We start from the raw sequence: 14,895 nt of genomic DNA on the forward strand, positions 1-14,895 counted from the left end.
GCCCTCATCTGCCCCCAGGCCATCCCTCATCTGCCCCCCAACCCTGATAGTACCATGTGTGAGTGGAACCAGACACCTGACAGGTGAGATGTTATAGCTGACATTGCATACACCTTCACCAAAGGCTTTGGTGAAGGTGTATGCAATGTCAGCTATATCTCCCCTGTCAGGTGTCTGGTATACATTGGAATCCTGTCTTAGCTATCAAGAATACATTGTCCATGAGCCTCCATGAGTTGATGATGAGTTCTTGTTGCCTTAACAAATGCTTAATTTAAATATAAGCAGCAACATTATAATTAATAATAAAACAAGAGTGTCGGATAAATTGTTCCCTACAATGGCATATGCTATTAAAACAACCATATTACGTTACCCAAACAGTTTGCTCAGTTTTAAGCTGCTGTTAAGCTGACCACCATATATCACATGGCCGACACATGGTAACTTTGTAGCGAGTTTGTTTAGAATTATAATAAGTACGCAAATAAACAAAAGGATATGTGAGCCAATCAATGGCGGAAAGACCTCAGAGCCGCTTCTTCTCAAGATAAAAAGAAATCCTCTCTAACTGTATATATTACTGAAAAGCAGAGCCAGGAACATCATGTGATTTGAGACCCTGCCTGTTTAAAACATTATCAGAAACCATGACATCAAATCCATGATTAGAGTCCCTTTAAACTCTCAATCTTTGTAATACAAGTCGCCTTAAGACTGGCATAGAGCAGTTCCAATGTGATGTACTAAAACCGGTCACAGATAAATACAAGGTTGTGTTATGTAGCTATATTATCAAACATGCTTTTACTGATGAACATCTGCACACAGCTGCTAACTTTGTGATGTTAACGTGGAACTCCCACTATTTGTTTTATTCCGAGTATCATGTAAATCATATCAAAAGGTTCAAAAATATTATGCTTTCTATTTAAAATAAAAAAAAATTTAGTTTTTTTCATAATGTTTTAGACATTTGTTCTAGCTGGGTTTTCTTATGCCAATCTATAAGGGAAACACTGAGACATTGAGATTCTGCCCGTGCTAAACAATAGATTGGATCAGTCCTAATAACCAAGACATTGACACGCTGACTAATGAAAGTCTATGGGCTTCATAGCATTGCCATAAAGAAGCAGCTCAGTATGGTGTTTGAGCATAAAAATACGACTGGCGATAATTGCAGGTCTGCATATAAAAGAATCATTTTGGAACAAAATGAGACAAAACCAGGTTTTTGCCAATGCTAACATTTACCCATTGGATTTCCCATTTATTATATGCATTTTATACCCTACCTATAGTTGTTACAACCAGATTTACATCAAGTGTGCCTGATGTACATTCATTTGGAGCAATTAATTTAATTAATTAATTTAATTAATTAATTTTTATAAGTTTATTCATTTAAAGGAACAGTTTATAGAATTACAAATATAATTACAGCTATAGAATTACAAATATTAAACTATTCTATGAGCACTTTAACACCCTTAATGAGAATTGTGCATTATTTTCAATGGGTTTAGGGACTGTCCATTGTCCTTAAGTTAATATTATTCCAAAACAACAATAAAGATAAAGCACTTACCCAACCTAGAAACAGTGGCCCTCCTCCTCCATGGTTCAATGTTTCTTGCCACTGATTGGCTGCCTAAAACTGGCTCAAAAACCCTACCAGTGGTCAGTCAACCCAAATTCCATGAGTCCAAGCCTAGGTGCACCTAAGCAGTGGTCACGTTTGATAATTTTATACATAAGCACAGCATTTCTAGTTTTGATATTTGACCATACATACAGGGTGCTTGTTGATATATGTGAATAATAATTTCCATACCTCATTTATAAGGATGTATTCATGGAAATGCTTCCCTTCTAGACTTGAAAGAGATTTATCAGAGGATCTGTCACATCCAGAACATCTAGGATAAGTTTCTTCAAAGTCTTATCAAAGAAAGTAAGGGGAGTCTCAGCAGCTATGGCTATATATTCTTCAAAATAAATAAAATCAAATAAAACACTTTCGAAATGTTTAGGACAAAACAAAAATGGAGAACATGTCAAGAGAAAATATATGCCGACATTGATCAATAGCAGCTTTTAGAAATATAATTAAATTTGAAGAATAATATTATGTACATATGTTTACAGATAAGGCCGAATCTAAAATTAAAAGGTAAAGATGTATGGGTATTTTATTGCTTAGCCGAATATGAACCTAAATATCACACAAATAAATTTCCTTTTTATTTTCCAACCACGGACATAAGAGATAATAAATCACCACCTGTGTGTCTGTAGCATCCATAGAATTGCTAAGTGCTTGTATAAATAAAACGGCATGTAAAAACAACATTAATTATTGTAATATTAGTGTTATTTTTTTTTTTACTTTGACTACAGAGTAAACTTTTATTACCTGCCAACATTTATTTATGGCTTTTTTAATTGGATTATTTGCATATTGTAATATACTTTACTGAGAAATTGTCAGAACATAGATTGTTGATGTAAATTAGGTCTGGAAACCAAACAATTCTTTGGTGTCATTTAAGGTGTATAATTATTCCATGGTCTAAAGGGTGGTGTGGCAAATGGGCCTTTTAACCCAGGAGCCCTACTTAGCCTTAGGTAGGCAAGGAAGAATGGAAGATGAGACAAAACCACCGGTTTCTGCCTACTGATATCATGTCACAGACATGTCCTAAAAACAGAGTGCTGTTTGGGTTACATATATTGATGGGGGGTATATTGATTGCTGCCTTGCCATTGGTTGTTCTATATCATATGCATATTTTGAAGCATTTAGCACTTTCCTTGAATGGGTAGTAAAACAGGTTCCTGGCCTCGCGACTATTCTACGTTATTTGGATGATTTCTTTTTTATAGGACCTCCTCCTTCAGGGCAATGCGCAGTTTTGATGGCAACAATTCAACAGGTTTTCAATTATTTCGGGGGGCCGCAGGATAAAACAGTGGGTCCATGTACGTGTTTAAGCTTTGTAGGGACTGAAATAGAATCCAGGGCATTGGTTTACAGTCTCCCAGTTGAAAAGGTGCTTGATTTACATTTTTTGGTCTCTAGCTTTTTGTTTTTAAAAAGGGTTTCACTTCGGCAGCTGCAGTCATTGGTAGGTAAACTCAATTTTGCTTGAAGGGTTGGGACCATGGGGCATGAATTTTTTGTGACTTATCAATAGCCACTTCGGGGGTTTGGGCCCCTCGACATCTTTTAATCGTTACAAGTGAGATGAGGGCTGATTTATGAGTCCGAGCTACTTTCTTTAACAAATACAATGGCAAGCCTATATTAACGGCGCCATCTGTGAATAACGGGGAGTTAGGGTTATCGACAGATGCATCTGGCTCTGTTGGGTTTGGTCTCTTTTTTCACTAAAGTCAGTGGAATTGTTGGCCTAGTGCTTGGGTATCAGAGGGTTTGACCAAAAAATAAAAATTTCTTGAGTTATTTCCTATTGTAGTAGCAGTAGAAATTCGGGGGAATGGTTTGTCAATAGACAATGTTATAGTATGAGTGTTGTGCAAGCAGTTAATAATTTGACATCTTCATCTCCTCCTGTAATTGCTTTACTACGACATATAGTGTTACAATGTTAAATATATGTTTTACGTGTTCTCACGTGCCCGGAGTTGATAAGGTGGCTGACGTGCTTTTACTGCAGCAGTGGAGTCGATTCTTCGAGTTTGCTCCACAGGCAGCGGAGTGTGCCGTACGGGCAGGCATCTTGGTTTTAATCCAAGCCAGGTCAAGGTACAACGGATCAGTGTTACAGGCTACAGATTTCGGTGGGAGTTCTTTCGTTATGTGTTACCCACACAATCCTCCTCAGGTGCTAGTTATTCATATCGGCAGGGGTAGAGAGGGCTAGGAAGCAAGTGAACTGCGCAATGGCCCGCTTCGTGACCTTTAAGGGGCATTGTGGTTCAGGGGATCTGGAAGTCCAGGCTTTTCCATTTGGATGGGGTGCATTTGTCAGGCCTAGATATATGGCTCTTGGCTGTACAGTCAGGTGTTGAGAGAACAGTGGCTGTTTTGGGGAGACGCAAGGTGTTGCATATATTTTCTGTGGCGGTTGTCACAATTACACGCAATATTGTTACAAATATTGCAATTATGTTCAAGTTTAATTTTGAGTTTTTAAAAAAGCATATTAAAGTAAGAAATGTATTATGTTAATATATATTTAATGGATTCAGTTATTGAAGCACCCCATAAAACATAGCAAATGACCTGCATGTGTAACAGGCCTAAAAACTGTTCTAAATTGTGAGAACCCAAAGCAATTAATAAGGGTCTCACCAAAAGAAACCGATACAACAATAAGAGAAAAGGAAGACAAATTATCAGCATGGCGATGACAGAAAATTACCTATTAATAACCTCAATGGATATCTGGACCAGGCTGAAAAAAATATATTTTCACTATTATATGGTAATAGTTTTCAAATTCTAAGTGTATATAAAACACACACTCACCATAATACACATTTCACTTACCCCAGCCAGAAGAAAAACATCAAAACCTAGCTATTAATTAAGTTCACTTCAACTTTCTTAGATGCTTTCTCATCATATTAACTGAATGAAAAGGCAACTAAGAAACTTGAAGAGATTTTAATTAATTGCAGAATTTCAAGCAGCTTTGGGGGAGTATGCAGGCTTGTGTTATAATTGTGTGATTTCTCTTGTCTTTGATCTTGCCCAAGTTGCATTCTTTTGAACATAAAGAGGATATGGCTGCATAATTTTACTCAAGTAAATATTAGGGTGCACTGGTCATTTCTTTTCTGCAAGAATACGTTAAAATAACTAAGTTTTTGCAAGATATTTAAAAATAAATTCCCTTTGAAGAAAAAATTTAAACTAATATACAACAAACATTTAAGTATCTATCAATAATGTTTTACTATTGATATTGTAATTATTTTAATGAGTGTACTATGTAGACAATATGATATAAACCTCACTGTTTGGATCAAATTGGGATTACTGGCAATTATGCCGCCCCAAGGCAGAAGCAATTGTTGCTCTTTATGACCCAAATCCTTGTTCTTCCCGGATGTCCCTCTTTTCTACGAGCTCAGAACTTTGCTAGGTATGTGCTACTGTTCACCGGGCCTCAACGTCACAAGGATGCATATAGAAAAGCAAGTGTGTTTAATTAAACACATAAACCGTACTTTGTTATTAAACAGCTATAATTCACATAAAAAGCCATACTAGATATTGGCAGGCATTATTGTTTTATTGCTGTGCAGAAGACGGTAAGGATAAATTTGTTTCAAAAAGAGGGATTGACCTCTCAATGGTAATAATGGTACATAGGGAAGTTAGAGGACACCCAGAATAGTGTTTCATTAGTTATATATATATATAATACGGGCTTTACACCAGAACGATTGGATACATCTCAAGAAAGGGATGAGTTTGACTACATTATAGATAGTATACAAGGACCAATATTACCACGTAGCTTGCTATCTCTTTGCTGGAAGTAGAAAGCATTCTATCTTGGATTAATTTAATCTCCTCTGAGCATCGTTTCTATGTCATTATGATCTGCAACAGCTCACTGAATGTGTAGTGTGTCTATGTAATGCTATTCATAGTACTAAAAACTAATTCTAAGGCCAGAGGCCTACAAGTTAAGCACTGGGCCCTGTCACGCAAAATGAGCAAGTAAACAACAAGGCTTATGTTCTAGAGCCACTGTGGCTGCTCCACTTGTTTCTTACGTGACGTTCATGACTCAGTCGTTGACCTTGGAGTTGAAGGAAATTAAAATACTTTAAATACTTGACTATCTGTGCATTTAATAATACAAGAGAGAGGCTGCATGGCTCGTTCATGGCTGCCAGCTGTTTTAGTTCACCGACACCCACTAATCTCACAAGAAAGAAAAAATGGGGCAAATGCCCTGCTTCCCAATGAAATTTGTCTCAGAAATTTGCATCACAGCTTGAAAAGGGTGCTTAGTAAGGAGAGCAGCATAACACATTTTCCAGTGTCTCACAAAGTGGCATTCGCTATGTTAAAATTGGCTAATAATGAACAATGTGCTGCTAAAATTTTATATACGTGGTGGTGCATCATTAAAATGGATAAATAAGAAATACAGACTCGGGGGGGGCTATGCTGTTGAGGCTGGCATCTGATTTCTATTGATTTCATCAATTTTTTGGCTTCAATAAGGATTTAGGACTTTTATGCCTAATTTCATCAAAATATATAAAAAAAATTGGCTGCAAGTAAAAACCATTTGTCCCATCTGGTTTGCTTATTCTTTGGTGCATAAACCTCAAAAACTTTGTTCAGTCATTGATATTGCCTTATATTCAAGATCTCCTTATACCAGTCCCATTCATATACATTCCCTCATTGTATTAACCTCTACAGCCTCTGCTGCAATACTTTTCCTCTTATCTATCACCCTACCAGTAAAGTAAAATGGCCAATATGTTTACGTTGCCAAGTCATACATCTACAACTTCAAATGGTATAATGGTCATTCAGTCTGTATTACTTGATCATTGTTAATACAATTGTGCAATTATTTAATTTATACAGCACGTTCCATAACTAGTCCTTAAAAAGAAACTTATGGTGTATTAAATTAAGGGTTTAACAAGGTTCGGTTTAAGAAAAGAGGCCATTGATAGAAAATTGAAAGCTGTCTTTAGTATCCAGTAAAGACTTAAGTAATACCAATTTATGAAAGATTTTCAAGATTTAACAGAATAGTGGGAGAACGAAGAAATAGCAGAAGCAGGAGGGAATGAGTTATACACAAACAAAAGCAAAACAATTGCATATACAGAAAATGTCAGAATATACTCACAGGTAACATCTGGTTAGCAATTCATGTCTGAATGGATTAGTAAATTAAAATGTCATCCTCAAGAGGGGAAAAAATGGAGATAACATCGGATGTGGGAGCGGAGAGAAATAGAGTATCCCAGCTGATCCCAGTGGGTTCAGAGAAGGTTCCCTAATCTCCTTAACCCTATTAACCCAATCCCTAATTGATGGAGTCTTTCCTGTTTTCCAGTATATGGATAGTATAGAGAAGCCCAGTTAGAAGGTTTATCTTGAGCCTGTTGAGGCACATATACCAGGAAAGATGAAAAGTAATATTGTAACATCAGAAAAAATATATCAATCCTTTATGACTTCTATATACAAATATTTTAATGTCAATGAAAACAAAAGTAATTGGACCTCTTTATCCATAGTTTAGAACTAGACACAATTATTATTATTATGAAATTATGTTTTCAGTAAAGGAGAGCATTTTTTCGCAGAATGTGCAGTTCAGCTGTGGAATCCACTGCCAAGAGATATTTTATGTGCAGTCCAGGCCCGGACTGGCCATCGGGCACACCGGGCATTTGCCCGGTGGGCCGGGCCACGGCAGGGCCGCATTGCCTTAGGGGCTGATGGAGCTGCAGCTCCAGGCCCCTACCCTACCTACCGGGTCCGCCACTCTAAGGGGCCGGGAAGTCCTCACCAAGGCCGGCCTTAAGGGTCTGCGGCCGCACAGGGTATAAATAAAAACATCGGGTTTTTTTTTTACTTTATTTAACATCCTCCATGTTAAATAAAGTTTTTTTTAACTTTATTTAACATGGAGGATGTTAAATAAAGTTGGAAAAAAACCCCGATGTTTTAATTTAAACCCTGTGCGGCCGCAGACCCCTAAGGCCGGCCCTGGTGGGGGCTTCCCGGCCCCTTAGAGCAGGACCGGCCTTTGGGGTGTGCGACCGCACAGGGCGTCACACTCTAGGGGGCGGGGGGGCGGTCCGCACCGGGTGCCGCTCATCAGGGGGTGCCAACTTGCGGCACCCGGCACCCCTCCAGAGACGGACAGTAATGTCCGCCGCTGGAGGAGCAGGCTCGCAAGGGAGCGGTATCAACCCGGCTTAAAATCACTCAAGGGAGCCGGAGGTCTGTTAAAGACCTCCGATACCGCTCCCTTGTGATCTGCACGGCAACAGCTGCTGTGCGCCGGGATCTGACAACAAACCCCGGCGCACAGCAGCTGTTGCCCTCTGAACCGGAAGAAGACAGAGAAGACAGAAGAACTGAAGAAGAGGAGCGAAGAGGAGGAAAAGGAGCTGTAAGGAGAAAAGAGGAAAGGTAGGAAAATATTCAGTGAGTGTGGATTGGTATATATGTGTGGTTTGGTGTATATGTGTGGATTGGTATATATGTGTGGATTGGTATATATGTGTGGATTGGTATATATGTGTGGATTGGTATGTGTGTGGATTGGTATATATGTGTGGATTGGTATATATGTGTGGATTGGTATATATGTGTGGATTGGTGTATGTGTGGATTGGTATATATGTGTGAATTGGCATACGTGTGGATTGGCATACGTGTGGATTGGCATACGTGTGGATTGGCATACGTGTGGATTGGTATACGTGTGGATTGGTATGTGTGTGGATTGGTATATATGTGTGGATTGGTATATATGTGTGGATTGGCATACGTGTGGATTGGCACACGTGTGGATTGGTATACGTGTGTGGATTGGTATATGTGTGTGGATTGGTATATGTGTGGATTGGTATAGGTGTGGATTGGTATACGTGTGGATTGGTATATATGTGTGGATTGGTAAGTGTGTGATGGGTGTTATGCTGTACCATTTCCAATGTCTTTTTCATGATCTAATTATGCTCTAAAAGTACATCATAACTCCCATCACTCTATACTGTTCCATACAGTGGCAGAGCTGGGAGGCAGAGGCCTTGCACCCCCACCGCAGGACTCCTGAAAGGTAAGTGAACTTCAAAGAGGGAGAGGGTAGATAGTTAGGAGGGGGTAGATAGGGAAAAGGGCGTGAGACGGGGGAAAGAGGGTAGATAGGGAGAAGGGAGTGAGAAGGGGTAGATAGGGGAGAAGGGAGCGAGAAGGGGTAGATGGGGCAGAAGGGAGTGAGAAGGGGTAGATAGGGCAATCATACTCCTATCATGCCAAGTCTGCGAGTACATCCTGGAATCTGGGTATGCCTGGGCATGATAGGAATGTGATTGCTGTTAACAATCATATATATATATACATATAATATTGTTTTTTAATTGTTTTGTCCTATTTTGGTGTGTTACTTACTTTAAATAAAAGTGTTAGATTTTTTTATGGTGTGGGGAGGTCATATTCGGTTTCGGACAGGTAAATGCTGCATTTTCGGTTTCAGTCCAGAATTTGTTTCGGTGCATCCCTACTACTAAGCCAGACAATGAAGTGGTAGGCCTACACCACATCAATGTTTGGCGTAGTATATAGTGATTGGTGTTATGCTGCACTATTGTCAATGTCTGGCTCAATGTATAGTGATAGGGATTACGCTGTACCACTGTCAATGTGTGCCTCAGTATATAGTGATAGGTGTTATGCTGTACCACCGTCATTGTCTGCCTCAGTATATAGTGGTAGGTGTTATGCTGTACCACCGTCAATTTCTGCCTCAGTATATAGTGATAAGTATTATGCTGTACCACCGTCAATGTCTGCCTCAGTATATAATGATAACAGTAAGAAGAGGCAGAGGTGGTAGATAGTGATACAGGGGGATAGATAGTGAGAAAGGGGAGTTTTGTTACAAGTTTTTATTCCTTTCTTTTTTTGGGATGGGGGGGCACCAGAGGAGTAGTCCGCACAGGGCGCCAGAACACCTAAGGCCGGCTCTGCCTTAGAGTGGCGGACCCGGTTGCAGTTGCGGCGGGCTTAAGGGGCTCTGCCTTAATGCGGCCATATTTTAAGGTACTAGCCTGGAGCTGCAGCTCCATCAGCCCCTAAGTCAATCCTGCCCTGCCACAGGCGCGGTCGCAGTTGCTGCTTGCTCTGGCAACAAGGTAAGTAGGGTGAGGGAGGGGGCTGCAGTGAGAAGGGGCAGAGGGGGGTTAGGTAGTGAGAAAGGGGGAGAGGGGATAGATAGAGGCGGTACATATTGATAAGTGGGGAAGGGGGTTACATAGTGAAAAGGGGGAACATAGTGAGAAGGGGCAGATAAGATGATGAGAGGGGGTAGTGTGAATGCGTATGAGAATGAATGAATAAATGTGTGGATGAATTGTGTGAATGCGTATGACAATTAATGAATTCATATGTGGATGAATTGCTTGAATGATTTGTGAGACTGCATTAATGAATGTGTTAATGATTTGTGTGAATGATTAAATGCAAAGATGGTACATGAAGGGTGGGCTTTAACAATAAATAAATAAATATGGGCTGCTCAGGCTTAAATGCCCGGGCCTATTTTTTGTCCCAGTCCGGGCCTGGTGCAGTCCATAACTTCACGAAAGCTATGGATAAAGTACAGAGCATTATTACAATTACACATTGCAGGGAGTAAGATCTCAAATACCAAGTGCATTTCAAGTCAATGTTTTCCGTTTAAATAAAACTGGTAATCACAATGCCGGGAAATAGGTTTATTTTGCCTTTATCTCATCAACAAACAGTTGAGCTGATGCCTAATTTTATGACTATACAAGACTCAGTGAATTCCATGTAGAACGCCATCCAAACAGAAATGCAAAATATGTGTTTTTTTGGATGGTTTGGGTGCATGGAATGTTGATTGAACCGATAGGTACGCGATTCCTAGTCAGCCTTATCAAAGGGTGATATGGTATTTGAAGGGTTCAAAGAACAACAGATTACATTGCTCTTTGATCAAGAAATCTGATCTCTGGACAGATTTATATGGTATATATGTAACAGTCAACCATACATTTTGGTCTAAACAGACACTGATGTTGTAAATCGATACAAAGCTCTGAACTTAAGTTCCAAACCAGATCTAAAACATCTGTTACCCATGGAAAAGGATGTATTTAAATGCTTACATTCTGAGAAAGGAAAAGAACACATTTCAGTGTTACCCCTATTCTGCAGTTTCACTGCAACGCTTCCTTTGATCTCTAATCTGTGTGTAATGTGGTGTATTCATTTAACAAAAATGCCTGTCTCTATATTGCAGAACATACCATATACACAGAAAGATTGTTAGAACAGAGATGCGAATAAGTAAGTTATCTAACTGCACACTCCAACTATATGATCAAAACCGGATCATAAAAAACACAATAAAATGATAAAGATGCAGGAAACACTAACTCCCTGACAATCTGAATTGATAAACACATTTAATAATATATATATATATATATATATATATAATAAAAATCATATTTTACATAAAATTCTTACATTCTCCATCATAGCAAAAGCTATGAGAGAGATGTGATAGAACAACAGATTACATTGCCCTTTAATCAAGGAATCTTGTGTGGAGATGTCTGTATTCTAATAAAGGGTTAGCATTTCTAAACACTCAAATGGCCATTTTAAAGTCATTTAGAATATGTCATTTATATAATTCATCCCCACAGCTGCTTTAATAGGCAAACGAAGACATATTCTAAGTCTCAATCATAGTTGCAACTCTCAACGGGCTTCGCCCCTGTTGAATCCGCAATGACGAAGCGTGTGTCAGTCATGAGCACAGTTACGTGGATGTTCTTTTTAGGCCAATATATGAGATTTAATTATGGTTATTAAAATGCTTACTTAACGAGGGAACGTGGGAGCCACAGACTTCTCCCAGTTGATACTTATCTACTGTTCACAATATACGCTGGATCCTTTATAAATGTATCCTTCCCTGGTCCCTCCAGTATGATATATGTAAGGAGTTACACATTGCGTACAAACCTAATTCACCATTTTAGGGTAAATTTTATTGATTAACTCCATTTTCAGCAATTATCTTTTGGGATACACTCAGATAATAATTTAATTTGTGAATGCCCTTGTTCAGTTTAGTGCTATGGCGATACATTTACTTTTCTAGTGTTCGCCTTTCACATATAACTCATACAGTGCAATAAATACTTTGGGGGGGAGGGGAGCTACAACAATACAGTTGCCAAAGCAACTCGTTTCCAAGATTATTTTGTATAGATTATATGCAATTAGAATATTTGAGGTAATATTTAACAGCGGTGTGTATGATTTTCTTACCTGAACCACATATCAGATTTTTCATGGGTTGCACAGCGACGTTAATACAAAGACCTCAATTCCAACATTGTATTTTCCTGTGGCGGATTAAGATACGCCACATGCTGCTACAGTATAGCTTGAAATGAACTCATCTCAAAAAGATAACAAGGATTATGTACAAGCGAGAGAATGACACCGGCATAATCACAATAAGCACCAAGATGATAAAATCATCGAACATCTGAAATTTTACTCAGAATACTAATTTTTCTTTCTTATTCTTGGTCTAATACACAATTAATATTACTCTCCAAAAAAAGTGCTTTTTGTCCAATAACTAACTTTCTAAAATAGTTCAAACCTCTTACAGATCAGCAGACTTTACCTACATTTCGACAATGTACAGCACCTGGTATCGCATAAAAGATACTTTTGGATAAAAACCATGGTCGTGCTATTACTCTAATTCCCTTTCCTAAGAATGTTGATTTTTATTTTGTTCAAGTAGGATTTAGGTGATTATTAAAAAACTGTTCTGTTTTATGCATCTATTAAGGTGCTTTGTTTTTAGCTTCCAAGTTCAATTATGTACTAAAGAAATGAATGAATATACACAGTTTGGCTTCTAGTTTTCGTAATTTTTATTAATCATACTTGGCTACTTACGACTGGTCTCTATTCGTAAAGTATTAAATGCCTCCACTCAAGATCTTAATAAGACACTTGAAGGGATTGACTTGAGCTCCATTATTAACTACTTTGAATGTATTTAACGATTAAGAAGTTAACATTTCAACATTTCAACCTAATGCTTCTATGCATTATAAAGAGGTAATCCTAGCAGTCCCAACCTTCAAGAAGTCCAACAATGGCCCCGTACCAGTGCCAAGGTCTTCAAGAAACCAACTCTCCACATTTGTTATACATTATGTAGGGCCTGATCAGCCCTTCTTATAGGAGAAGCTCACCGGAGTCTAGAAACAGGCTTAGAAGCACATCTTGCTGCATGAGATAATCAAACAGGGGCTGAAAACCGAATAATACATACTTCTGCTAAGAAGAAGAAATGCTTGAGAGTTCCAGTGATCTATTCCTCATTATTTCACTCTAACATATTGGTATCCGCATATAAATCAATGTGTAATTTCCATTGGAAAGCTACAGCAGCAGCTTATCCTACTGAACATAACGTGAAATGCAATAGTTACATGTGTCATCTAAAAATACATCCCAGCGTCTGCGCTAATCCTTTTATCAGACTATCCAGACAAAGAGTTTTGTCCCAAATGGCCTGCTTTGTCTCGATAAGGTGGCAATGAATCTATAGAAAGTATAGCATATAATTAAAATAGGCAGCTGGAAATAATTACTGGTAGGCAACGAGAACGTGTATTTCAGTCTGATGTGAAATACCATACACTGAGATCCACCTTTAATTCCTTTATGATCATTTATACTGCGGAGATAATGAAAACACGGTCAATAATGTAAAAACGATTCCTTACAATTGTCAGCGTATATGAAAAGAGATTTGCTGAATATGATAAAAAGAGAGACAGATAGAATACTTCACTAAAAATAATACCACAAATCCACTCAAAAAATCCTTGGATACTAGAAACCCATAATGCGCTTCAGGCAGAAATATATAACAATGTAACCAATCTTTAGATGTGAAAATGTGGGTCTCCTGAGATCGTCGTTTTCGCGAGATCTGATAATACGCAAGAGGCGCTGTGACTCATAGTATAACGGTGGAAGTAACCCGAATAAAACAAAACCATCGTCTCCTGAAGATGCTCAGAGCTATGCTGCGTTTAAAATGTTTATCTACACAATTCTGTATGCATCGTTTAACTATTGGGTGATTTATGCATAATAGAGATTTTGTTTCATGCCATAAATCAATTATGCATAGCGTTTTTTAGTCCTCGTGATTTATTGGACCAAATAGTCTTGCTGACCCGCACTGTGGATCTTTGTTTCTCTTTCGAGATCCATTTCTAAGAAATTGTCTAAATGGTAGGCCAGAATTATATGCTTGGAAAATAACTAGTGTCTTGGGTTGGCTACGTGTACCATGTTGGCTTTTGTCAGATACCCAATGCATCCATATAACCACATTGGTTATACATATGTGTGAGGTTTATTCTGCTGAAATAAATAACTACAAAGCCATTTGGATATTACTGTGCTGCAGAAGGATCAAGGTAGACTGGGGGACTGGGCACACAAAATGGCAGATGAAATTCAATGTAGATAAATGTAAAGTTATGCACTTCGGGGTAGCGAATGCACAAGCAACCTACACCCTAAACGGTAGTGAATTAGGGGTAACGACAAATGAGAAGGATTTGAGAATTGTTATAGACAACAAACTAGGCAACAATGTGCAGTGTCAGTCTGCGGTTGCTAAGGCCAGCAAGGTATTGTTGTGTATAAAAAGGGGCATCAAGTTGCGGGATCAAAATATAATTTTGCCTCGGTATAAATCAATGGTAAGGCCGCACCTTGAATATGCTGTGCAATTTTGGGCACCTATTCTAAAGAAGGATATCATAGCACTAGAAAGGGTGCAGAGGCGGGCTACAAAATTAATAAAAGGAATGGAGCACTATAGTTATGAAGAAAGGTTAACTAATTTAAATCTGTTTAGTTTAGAAAGACGTCACCTCAGAGGGGATATGATAACGTTATATAAATATATTCGGGGCCAATACAAACCATTGTGTGGAAATCTGTTCATAAACAGGACTATGCATAGGACACGTGGTCATGTGTTCAGACTGGAAGAAAGGAGATTTAGACTAAAGCAGAGGAAAGGGTTTTTTACAGTAAGGACAATAAGGATG

This window comes from Spea bombifrons, chromosome 12 (assembly GCF_027358695.1).
Source record: "Spea bombifrons isolate aSpeBom1 chromosome 12, aSpeBom1.2.pri, whole genome shotgun sequence".
Taxonomy (NCBI): domain Eukaryota; kingdom Metazoa; phylum Chordata; class Amphibia; order Anura; family Pelobatidae; genus Spea; species Spea bombifrons.